The sequence below is a fragment of the Oncorhynchus masou genome, chromosome 15, assembly GCF_036934945.1.
Source record: "Oncorhynchus masou masou isolate Uvic2021 chromosome 15, UVic_Omas_1.1, whole genome shotgun sequence".
NCBI classification, from domain to species: domain Eukaryota; kingdom Metazoa; phylum Chordata; class Actinopteri; order Salmoniformes; family Salmonidae; genus Oncorhynchus; species Oncorhynchus masou.
Window position 1 is genome coordinate 58,778,401 of NC_088226.1, and position 12,620 is coordinate 58,791,020.

Consider the following 12,620-nt stretch of genomic DNA (forward strand, 5'->3'; position numbering starts at 1 on the left):
GCAGAGCCAAATCTGCTGTCTATATGATGCTTGAGTTCACAATGCTTGACCTGTTCGTCTAAGTGTTCAGGAGTCTTGGAAGTAGGTTATAGGCATGACCACACCAAGCTAGGGAAGCTGTCACACACTTCTGTATGTCTTCATTTCTTGTTCTTTCTTATTTTGGGGGGAAGGAATTATGTGTGTATTGTTATTGTATTGCTATTGCTGCATTGTTGGAGCTAGAAACATTAGCATTTCGCTGCACCTGCGATAATATCTACAAAAGTTTGTACGCGACAAATAAACTTTGATTTGATTTGAATGGAGATCATTCATGTGAATATGATCAACTGGTAAGCAAGGAATAATCAAGAAACATGCTGTTTGTTGCCTGTATACTTGTATGATGATAGCATATTTTTATTTGATCATTTTCTCATTACATATTGACTAGCGAATGATAGTCAGCCCCTTACTGTTCTCATACGTAACACACTGGGACTGACAGAGACTGACTACATGGTTCATTACCCAAGGAGATGAGTGGAAGGTGGTGATTAGGGAAGAGCACGTCCCCATCCACATCGACGGGGCTGTAGTGGAGCTGGTCGAGAGCTTCATGTTCTTTGCCGTCAACATCACTAAGGACTTAACATAGTCCACACACACCCGCACAGTCGTGGAGCATCTTGACTGGCTGCATCCCCGCAGAGAGCTACACAAAGTTGTGTGGACAGCCCAGTACATTACGGGAGCCGAGCTCCCTGCCATCCAGGACCTCTATATCAGACAGTGTCAGAGGAAGGTCCAAAAAATTGTCAAAGACTCCAACTACCCAAGCAATAGACTATTCAACCTGCTACCATCCAGCAGACGGTGCCAGAGCATTGGCTCTCGGACCAACAGGCTCCGAGACAGCTTCTACCTCCAAGCCAAAAGACTGCTAAATAGTTCATTAAAAGGTTACCCGGATGATCTGCACTGACCCAATCTTGCACTAACTCTGTGTACACTCACAAGACTATATACAGTGCCTTCGGGAAAGTATTCAGACCCCTTTGACTTTTTTCGTTGTTACGTTACAGCATTAATCTAAAATGTATTAAATAAAAACAATACCCCATAATGATAAAGCAAAAACAGAAATATCTTATTTACATAAGTATTCAAACCCTTCGCTATGAGAGTCGAAATAGAGCTCAGCAGCATCCTGATTGCATTGAAGATCCTTGAGATGTTTCTACAACCTGTGATAAATTCAAATGATTGGACATGATTTGGAAAGGCACACACCTGTCTACAGTTGAAGTCGGAAGTTTACATACACTTAGGTTGGAGTCATTAAAACTCGTTTTTCACTTTTTCAACCACGCAAATTTCTTGTAAACAAACTACAGTTTTGGCAAGTCGGTTATGACATTACTTTGTGCATGACATATGTCATTTTTCCAACAATTGTTTAGAGACAGATTATTTCACTTATAATTCACTGTATTACAATTCCAGTGGGTCAGAAGTTTGTATACACTAAGTTGACTGTGCTTTGAAACAGCTTGGAAAATTCCAGAAAATTATGTTACGGATTTAGAAGCTTCTGGTAGGCTAAATGACATAATTTGAGTCAATTGGAGGTGTACCTGTGAATGTATTTCAAGGCCTGCCTTCAAACTCAGTGCCTCTTTGCTTGACAAAATCAAAAGAAATCAGCCAAGACCTCAGAAAAATAATTGTAGACCTCCACAAGTCTGGTTCATCCATGGGAGTAATTTACAAACGCCTGAAGGTACCATGTTCATCTGTACAAACAATAGTACGCAAGTATAAACACCATTGGACCACGCAGCCGTCATACCGCTCAAGAAGGAGACATGTTCTGTCTCCTAGAGATGAGCGTACTTAGGTGCGAAAAGTACAAATCAATCCCAGAACAACAGCAAAGGACCTTGTGATGATGCTGGAGGAAACAGGTACAAAAGTATCTATATCCACAGTAAAACGAGTCCTATATCGACATAACCTGAAAGGCCGCTCAGGAAAGAAGAAGCCACTGCTCCAAAACCGCCCTAAAAAAGCCAGACTACGGTTTGCAACTGCACATGGGGACCAAGATCACACTTTTTGGAGAAATGTCCTCTTGTCTGATGAAACAAAAATAATGATAACGATAATGACCATCGTTTGGAGGAAAAAGGGGGAGGCTTGCAAGCCGAAGAACACCATCCCAAACGTGAAGCACGGGGGTGGCGGCATCATGTTGTAGGGTTGCTTTGGTGCAGGAGGGACTTTTGCACTTCACAAAATAGATGGCATCATGAGGGAGGAAAATGTTGTGGATATATTGAAGCAACATCTCAAGACATCAGTCAGGAAGTTAAAGCTTGGTCGCAAATGGGTCCTCCAAATGGATAATGACCCCAAGTATACTTTCAAAGTTGTGGCAAAATGGCTTAAGGACAACAAAGTCAAGTTATTGGAATGGCCATCACAAAGCCCTGACCTCAATCCTATTGACAATTTGTGGGCAGAACTGAAAAAGTGTGTGCAAGCTAGGAGGCCTACAAACCTGACTCAGTTACACCAGCTCTGTCAAGAGGAATGGGCCAAAATTCACCCAACTTATTGTGGAAAGCTTGTGGAAGGCTACGCAAATTGTTTGACCCATGTTAAACAATTTAAAGGCAATGCTACCAAATACTAATTGAGTGTATGTACACTTCTGACCCTCTGGGAATGTGATTAAAGAAATAAAAGCTGAAATAAATCATTCCCTCTACTATTATTCTGACATTTCACATTCTTTAAATAAAGTGGTGATCCTAACTGGCCAAAGACAGGGTGTTTTTACTAGGATTAAATGTCAGGAATTGTGAAAAAACTGAGTTTAAATGTATTTGGCTAAGGTGTATGTAAACCTCCGTCTTCATCTGTACATATGGCCACTTAGTTGACAGTGCCTGTCAGAGCAAAAATCAAGCCCTGAGGTCGAAGAAATTGTCTGTAGAGCACCGAGACAGAATTGTGTCGAGGCACAGATTTGGGGAAGGGTACAAAAAATGTCTGCAGCATTGAAGGTCCCCAAGAATACAGTGGCCTCCATTATTTTTCAATGGAAGATGTTTAGAACCACCGAGACTCTTCCTAGATCTGGCCGCCCTGCCAAACTGAACAATTGGGGGAGAAGGGCCTTGTGCAGGAAGGTAACCAAGAATCCAATGGTCACTCTGACACAGCTCTAGAGTTCCTCTGTAACATAACAAAATGTGGAAAAAGTCAAAGGTTCTGAAAACTTTCCAAAGGCAATGTTTTACACACACTACACCTCCACTACATGCGCACGCATGTACACAACACAAACACACTTACTTTTACACTGATCATATGCTGCCACTAGTACTCTTTATTTTACTCTTATTATTATCTATCCTGGTGCCTGTCACTTTACCCTACCTTCATGTACATATATATATCTACTACGTTAAATACCTTATACCCCTGCACATTGATCTGGTACTGGTACTCCCTGAACATAGATCCATTCTTGTGTATTTTATTCCTCTTCTGTTACTATGCTTTTATTACTTTTAACTGCATCGTTGGGAAGGGCTCGTAAGCAAGCATTTCACAGTGAAGTCTAGTTTTCGGAAATGTGACAAACACCATTTGATTTGATTGCAGCATTCGGATTCTTAATATTAGATCAGTTTGCTCAGTAATTTACCCGATAATAAATTATTCTATTCACACAATGTTAGTATTGAAGTCAGTGAGTTCATTCTCTCTTCTTGAGTGTTCAGTCAAGGTCTAACCAAAACTTGTAGTTCAGTAGCATGCTTCAGCACCTGTTTGTCATATGGATAGAGTGCACTCTGCTGGTTCCTTATTGCAGTGCATGTGTTCAAGTGCCTGCATTAATTATGCACAATGTTAGTGCTGTACTTCATTCTGTGAGAGAGCTGTGTTTTGCCGACATATACATTTTAGGTGTCAGTGCTTCTGTTATAATGCATGCATGCTTATCTTTGGGACGATGTATAGATTACGTACTGTTAACTCTGCCTACTGTACATGTGGGTATTACTATATCGTCATTAAAACTCTGCACATTTAATAACTTTGTGACCAGTATTGATATCGTTGCATTGTGCTACTATGTATCTCCAAATATATTCAACATTGCTATGCGATACAGTAGTATCAGCTTATACAAAAACACATGCACTATTATGACTTTCTGTGTCAGTGTCTGAAGGTTGCCAGATGTAGCATCTCTGGGATGGAGTTCAGAAGACAGGAGACATGGGGATAACAGATGGAGGCTGCTCGTGGACACAGGAAGCTGTCACAGGGGGAGGGGGGGCTGATGCAGGGCGTGAAGACTCGCTAGAGAGACAGAAGAAGGTTATTTAAAGGAGCAGTTTGGTTACGTCCCAATTGGCACACTAATCCCTATACAGTGCACTACTTTTAACCCGGTTCCATAAGTAGTGCACTATATAGGGAATAGGGTGTCATTTGGAATGCATCCTTTGATTTAAATGGCTCCATGACCTAGCAGAGCACAGCACTGTCTGCCAATATGACTTATTGCAGTGGAAGCCTGTGACGGCCGGGGATGTTTTGAGTGACCTAACTTTACTGTGTGCAGACTAGAGCCTTGGTTGGTTGTCTGTACTGTAAAGCATAGTGTGACACAGGGAGAGGAGAGAGAGAGAGAGGGGCTGGCCAGCATTAATGCCTGCCTGTCTGTCCCCCAGCCTGCTGTGATATAAATCGGACCACACACACACACACACATGGCATACAAACACACAGACACATACATGGCACACACACACAGTGGCACTCTGAGTGGCACAGATACACACACACAAACAGAGACACACACGTACACTGGTAAACAGGTACTTCCTCCCTACAAACAAACACACACCTCATTATACCCGCTGATCCTGATGAATCACTGATCAGTGATTTAAGGAGGCTGAGTGTGTTGGTGGACGGAGGTCTGAGAGTGTGATTGGTTGGGTCTAAGCTGGATCAGCCTGGTTGGCACACACCAGTCTAGGGGTTTTACCGGAAAGCCATACTTACATTTCGCAGACAAAAATTTCTACTTAACCTAGTAGAAGCTGCTACACATAACATAAGCTTATCCTTATACTGGATGGCATTGACTTAAAAACAAAGCTCTACAATTGAATACACTAAACAAAAAAAGGGATGATGCCAGTGTGTTTAAGACCATGGACAACCACTGGGCCCTATTGGAAAGCAGGGTATTATGTCAGCTGGACCAGATCTAATCTATAGCATGTCACAGGTGATTACTAAAATCACACATCCCTGAGTGGATGGCTGGAAATCCAGTAGGATTCTTGATAGGGCTTTCAGAGAAAAGTAACCAAGGCACCTCAAGAGAATTAAAGGTATTATCCCGCCTGACCACCACCATTATCAAAGGTCCACAACTGGTATACAGGTGTGGCACACAAGCCTGGTTTGAGAGATCGTTCATCTGGCAAAGTGAACACAGCTCTTCTCATATTTTCTTGGGTTGCACTGAAGTAATAACCAGTTTGTAGTGTGATGATGAAAATGGATTGCCATGCTAGGCTCAGAATGAAACAGAAGCTTACCGGATTCATTTCAGATTATGTGGCCCAGACACAGTGTAATCCCTTTATCTACATACTTACCTGTCCGGTCCCTGACGGTGATCCTGCCACTGTAAGACTAATTGCACCTGTCTATGACTGGCAGGAGCAAATCCTCCCTATTGTGTCAGCAGCACAGCACAGGCCGCTTTACAACCGGCATGCTACTGGTTATCTGCTGCTGAGCCTACATTATATAAAGTAAATGGCATTATCCCATTGAGGTTTCACAACAACAGAAATGCTTTTAATGTTCACTCTCCATAGGAAATGAAGGTTTATTATTATTATTATCCGGCTTTGCATTGATATTTAGAAGAAGCTTAGTGTATTAGGCATTATTACCTATCCATCTCAACTGGTATCAATCTGACTACGAAATGAACCTTTACTGTAGGAGATATGAGACATATGGGTATCTAAGAGGCCAAAACTACACAATGCAGTGTTTTTGCATTGATATGCAAGAATATGTAGCTTACCCTTTCCATCATTCTGCATAGAAATGACAGTTCTTATAATAGCTGAAATTGTCATGCTGTAGTCAAGTGGATACTTCAACTGATTATGTGAGAGGTCTCCTTCAGGGGTGGAAACACAGGGAACAGAATCATCAAGTTACAAATGGAGCCTACAGTCATACGGTCTACACACCCCTTGCACAGTCTTCACATTTTGCTGCCTTAAATGAAATGTAAAAAGAGATTACATTCAATTTTTTCCCCCACACCGATCTACACAACCTATTCCACATTTTTAAAGTGAAAGAAAAATCAGAACATTTTCCAAATTAATAACAAATACAAAATTAAGATGTATTGACTGCATGTCTACACACCAGTGGTAGAAGCACCTTTGGCAGGCATTGCAGCTCAATTATATATATTTTTTAACTTGGAGGTAATCACAGAAATCATTTTTAAACTATGCCATTGCATGGATTAGATTGCCATCTGGTGGTTTGAATGGCACACTACGGAAGCAATCTATCAGACTAGAGAACGCTGATAGGCGCTTGTTCATTTCATGAGCTTCAGTTGTAGCTAGGGATAGTTTGGTGGTCAGTCAATGAATATGTTCTTTATATCAATGAACCGCCTAGTGTTAGTCTCTAAATAGAAGTGACAGCACCTCAAGGATAGAACGAAGGTACCATCCGTGAGACAAAAATGGTCCCGTTTTCAACCACTAAAGGATACAAGTGCCATGCTTCCTATTGGCCCACCATACTTGTGTCAAATGAGAACATTGCAATCAGAAATGTAAAATGTAGTTGACAGGACATGCTTCTAAATTCTGCAGAAAAATCTCAAAATGTTCTACATTATAGAGATTCCTATCTGAATACCCAATAAGGGTGTTTTCACACATATGTCTGAGTTCGATTATTTGTTACATTGTACTTTTTTCATTTGGTCCGGTTGGTTTCACATTGCCAAATGTCAAACCACCTAAAATGCCTAAACAAAACCAAGTGTACATGCAAGTAATTTGTTTATTGGAGAAAAATGCTCATATTATGATGATCAAGAAGCCTAACTTGTATCCCATGTTACATATTACTTTCGCTTTGGTCTTCCAACAATAACCGCTCTAACTAAACTGCGACGTGAATAGGCGTACAACACCCATGTCGCTTAATCTGCATCGGATGCATTCATAAATGCGCTGCAAATCACATCATATTTAAGATATATTAAATTACGTTACTGCGCTGTGTGCATTTCATCAACTGCTCGCTGCCAAACAACCAATAATACATCAGAGTCTCTAAAGCATAGTGTACTGTCTGATAATACTGTTTCCTGTGTTTGGTCCGGACTGGTTCTGCAGCGAACCGCACAAGACAACCCTTTTTGAACAAACCACGGTGCGTTGTTTAGTGCGCTCGCGAGTGACGATTGTGGAAATTGTGAAAAAACGAGCCACAATTCGGAAAAACCGCTACAAAGCCTATTCTTGTTTTATCCAGCCTGTAGACAACTGATCAGTTACAACTCCAGTTCTCCACATGTTGACACAATGTATCCCACAATGCACAGCATGTCTTTGAATATTTTAAATAAAAAATGTAAAACATTTTTTATAATTGCGTTCACATCATAATATCATTTTACACGTTTCCCTAATCTATCTCTATTTGTGTATTGTTTATCTTTTTTTTATTGAAACCGTTATAGGAATCATCATTGTGTCGAAACTAAATCCACCCAATCCCGCAATTGACTTATCTTTGCGCAGTGGCAGTATCGTAGCCTATGAGGTTTATCCGAGGCGCGATTATTGCTAGTTGAAAACTTTACCCAATACCCCGCCAAGACGACTTGAAATATAGTTGGCTTTGGCAATTTTTGATGGTCTCTAAGGAGACTGATATGCTTGTGAAATATACGCCCTGAATCGTAGTTAGTGTTATTAATAATGCTATCGTTAACGAGCGCATGAAACGCTATTCATCATGTAAATCTGAAATGATCTGTGATGGAAATCACTGGGTTTGTTCGACTATGCAGCCGACAGTGCAGGTGAGTAATGACTAACTGATCTACAGAGAACCTTGAGGAGACCCATGGAACAATTGGCCCAGCATCGACCGGGTTCGGGGAGGTTCTTGTACCATCGCGCTCGAGTGACTCCTGTGGCGGGCCGGGCGCAATGCACGTTGACACAGTTGACAGGTGTACGGGTGTTTCCTCCGACACATTGGCGCGGCTGGCTTCCAGGTTAAGCGGGCATTGTGTCAAGAAGCAGTGAGGCTGGGTTGTGTTTCGGAGAACGCACGGCTCTCGACCTTTGCCTCTCCCGAGTCCCTACGGGAGTTGCAGCGATGGGACAAGACTGTAACTACCAATTGGATACCACGAAAAGGGATAAAATAAATAACTACTCATTATTATTTGTAGATCAGTCAGTCAATTACAATTTACCAATTATGCATTTTGGTTTTGATCCTCTCGACCATGGCCAATGTATCAAGTAACTACCCTTCTGTGCGCTAAAGATGGCTGCCGTCTTATCGGCTCTTAACCAACTATGTTATTTTGTTTGTTTTTTCACGTTGTTCGTAACTGGTTTTGTACATAATGTTGCTGCTACCATCTCTTATGACCGCAAAGAGCTTCTGGACATCAGAACTGGGATTACACACCTCAAATTGGACAAGGAGTTCTTCAATGAGTCGGATGCGAGGGATATACTATGGACACCCAACCAGGCCCAGATCCCCGTGATTCACTGGAAAAGGAAACATAGATTTTGAGGAAAGAGATTTGGATGTCTTGTGAGGATCAGGCGACGAGTGGCTAATCTGCACTTGCCTTCCATTCCGCTAGCTAATGTTCAATTGCTGGAAAATGAATGGGACGAACTGAAAGCACGTATATCCTACCAACGTGAAATTAAAAACGGTAATATCTTGTTTCACAGAGTCATGGCTGAACGACAACATTAAGAAAATATAGCTGGCTGGTTATACACTAAATCAGCAGGACAGAACAGCAGCCTTTTGGAAGACACGGGGCCTATGCATATTTGTAAACAATAGCTGGTGCATGATATCTAAGGAAGTCTCAGGGTTTTTCTCACCTGAGGTAGAGTATCTCATGATAAGCTGTAGACCACAATATCTACCTCGAGAGTTTTTATCTGTATTTTTCGTAGCTGTCTTACATACCACCACAGACCAAGGCTGGCACTAAACCGCACTCAATGAGCTGTATTCCGCCATAAGCAAACAGGAAAATGCTCATCCAGAGGCGGCGCTCCTAGTGGCCGGGGACTTTAATGCAGGGAAACTTAAATCAGTTTTACCTACATGTTAAATGTGCAACCAGAGGGTGAAAAGGTCTACCCCACCTTTACTCCACACAGAGACGTGTACAATGCTCTCCCTCACCCTCCATTTGGAAAATCTGACCATAACTCTATCCTCCTGATTCCTGCTTACAAGCAAAAATTAAAGCAGGAAGCACCAGTGACTCGGTCCATAAAAAAGTGGTCAGATGAAGCAGATGCTAAACTACATGACTGTTTTGCTAGCACAGATTGGAATATGTTCTGTGATTCTTCCAATGGCATTGATGGGGGGTACACCACATCAGTCACTGGCTTTATCAATACGTGCATCAAGGACGTCGTCCCCACAGTGACCATACGTACATACCCCAACCAGAAGCTATGGATTATAGGGAACATTCGCACTGAGCTAAAGGGTAGAGCTACCGCTTTCAAGGAGCGGGACTCTAACCCAGAAGTTTATAAGAAATCCCGCTATACCCCCGATGAACCATCAAACAGGCAAAGCGTACTACACCGGCTCCGATACTCGTGGGATGTGGCGAGAAGCACCTGACTGCAGTGTGCAGTTCGGGGCCGGGCTCAATGTGGGCGTAGTCAAATGCGTTTAACCCAAACCCTTCCTGTCTCGTCTCCTACAAGCTCACCCAAGTTGAGGTATCAACGTCAACGAAAGCGAATCTTAATCAAAGCTAACCTACATGGATAAAAATATCAACCATGGAAGTGAGACATTATGCGTAATGTACTTTCGTAATGTTCATGTTATACCAGTGCAGTGGTATATTTTTATATAACCATCTACCACACCGATGTTAGCATAGCGTTAATTAGCACCCATTTGCACTTGAGCTAGCTAATTAGCAATAGCTCCCTTTTGAACGTGAGCTAGCTAATTGCTTACAATGAGGGAATCTTATTTGGACAAATTTGCCTACTTGAGCAGTAAGCCTAGGTTTACATGTACAGTTACGTAATCGATTTGATCACTGATTTTCTGTGTTTCTTCAATGTCAGCCTTGTTGTGTTTGGCTGGTTCTAAATGTGAATCGTTGATGCCGACGGCCATTCCCCTTAGTTACACATAGCGAGTCTCCACGGCCTACACATAGTATATACAATAATGAAATCACCTGGTCCCAACATACATGGCAGGTCAAGAAAAGTCTTTAACTTGTCCACACTGCAAAATTAAGTTAAGTAAGAAAAACTTGAAAACACATTTACGAAGAAAACATACACATTGCTTTGAAACAGTGTCCAGGGAAAGAGCTTTGGCATGTGAGTGCATTGATGTGAGAAATGGTGTGTTTGCAGTCGAAAATACATTTTCTGGTACAGAAACACCCATATATGTTGTGAAAAATACTTGGGCTAATTCAGTTCCAACTGTGTTCAAAACTGTTATGCATGCTGGAGTATAAAATGCTGTTGAATTGTACTTTTCCTTCACTTTCACATACACTGTGTTCACAGAAACATTGCTCAGATCTTGTTCCCTGGACCTTGGAGGACTTTTGGTGTGGATGATGTTCAGATTGGATATTGCTTTAAATTATTCCACAGAACTGTACCATTTGATTGTCATTCCTGTATTGAAAATGGTACCTTGTTCACACCACAGGATCAACCAAAGCAAGGTTTCTCAAACAACGTTGGGGTGCTTGTTGTGATGGTAAGATGGTAAGATGCTATTCAGTGTATTATATTAGTCCTATTTTCTGTTATAACATATGAATAGTTATTATTATTTCTGTGCTTGCAGCATACAAAGCACACTACTGTAATTGCTCATACATTTTCTTCTTTATTATTCTTGCCACTTTTTGGGACCTATTTCCAACAGTCTTTACTCTACACACACAATTCATACATCAAACTCCTGCAGAGCTGAACGCTGATGTGACATGCTGTGACTTCATGGGGGGGTGGGGATGTCTTCTACACCCTGAAATATATTCCTGGGGGGGAGTGGTATTATTATTATTTGCTATTATCATTATTGTTGTTATTATATCTATCAAACTTAACAACCTATTATTTCTTAACTTATAGTACGCCCTGTTCATTGCAATGGAAGCACAGTGTGATTTCACTGAGGTACAGTGGGGCAAAAAAGTATTTAGTCAGCCACCAATTGTGCAAGTTCTCCCACTTAAAAATATGAGAGAGGCCTGTAATTTCCATCATAGGTACACTTCAACTATGACCGACAAAATGAGAAAAGAAAATCCAGAAAATCACATTGTAGGATTTTTAATGAATTTGTTTGCAAATTATGGTGGAAAATAAGTATTTGGTCAAAAACAAAAGTTTATCTCAATACTTTGTTACATACCCTTTGTTGGCAATGACAGAGGTCAAACGTTTTCTGTAAGTCTTCACAAGGTTTTCACACACCGTTGCTGGTATTTTGGCCCATTCCTCCATGCAGATCTCCTCTAGAGCAGTGATGTTTTGGGGCTGTTGCTGGGCAACACGGACTTTCAACTCCCTCCAAAGATTTTCTATGGGGTTGAGATCTGGAGACTGGCTAGGCCACTCAAGGACCTTGAAATGCTTCCTACGAAGCCACTCCTTCGTTGCCGGGCGGTGTGTTTGGGATCATTGTCATGCTGAAAGAACCCGCCACGTTTCATCTTCAATGCCCTTGCTGATGAAAGGAGGTTTTCACTCAAAATCTCACGATACATGGCCCCATTCATTCTTTCCTTTACACGGATCAGTCGTACTGGTCCCTATGCAGAAAAACAGCCCCAAAGCATGATGTTTCCACCCCCATGCTTCACAGTAGGTATGGTGTTCTTTGGATGCAACTCAGCATTCTTTGTCCTCCAAATACAACGAGTTGAGTTTTTACCAAAAAGTTATATTTTGGTTTCATCTGACCATATGACATTCTCCCAATCTTCTTCTGGATCATCCAAATGCTCTCTAGCAAACTACAGACGGGTCTGGACATGTACTGGCTTAAGGGGGGTGGACACGTCTGGCACTGCAGGATTTGAGTCCCTGGCGGCGTAGTGTGTTACTGATGGTAGGCTTTGTTACTTTGGTCCCAGCTCTCTGCAGGTCATTCACCAGGTCCCCCCTTGTGGTTCTGGGATTTTTGCTCACCGTTCTTGTGATCATTTTGACCCCACGGGGTGAGATCTTGCGTGGAGCCGCAGATCGAGGTAGATTATTAGT

At 41.8% G+C, this 12,620-nt stretch overlaps 1 non-coding gene across 1 annotated transcript; it reads left to right on the forward strand.

Moving 5' to 3' along the window:
* Positions 1 to 7,865: 7,865 nt before the first annotated feature.
* On the forward strand, positions 7,866 to 8,006 carry LOC135556963 (U4 spliceosomal RNA). The gene has a single exon (XR_010458093.1). It is a non-coding gene; the product is annotated as a U4 spliceosomal RNA (small nuclear RNA).
* Positions 8,007 to 12,620: the final 4,614 nt, after the last annotated feature.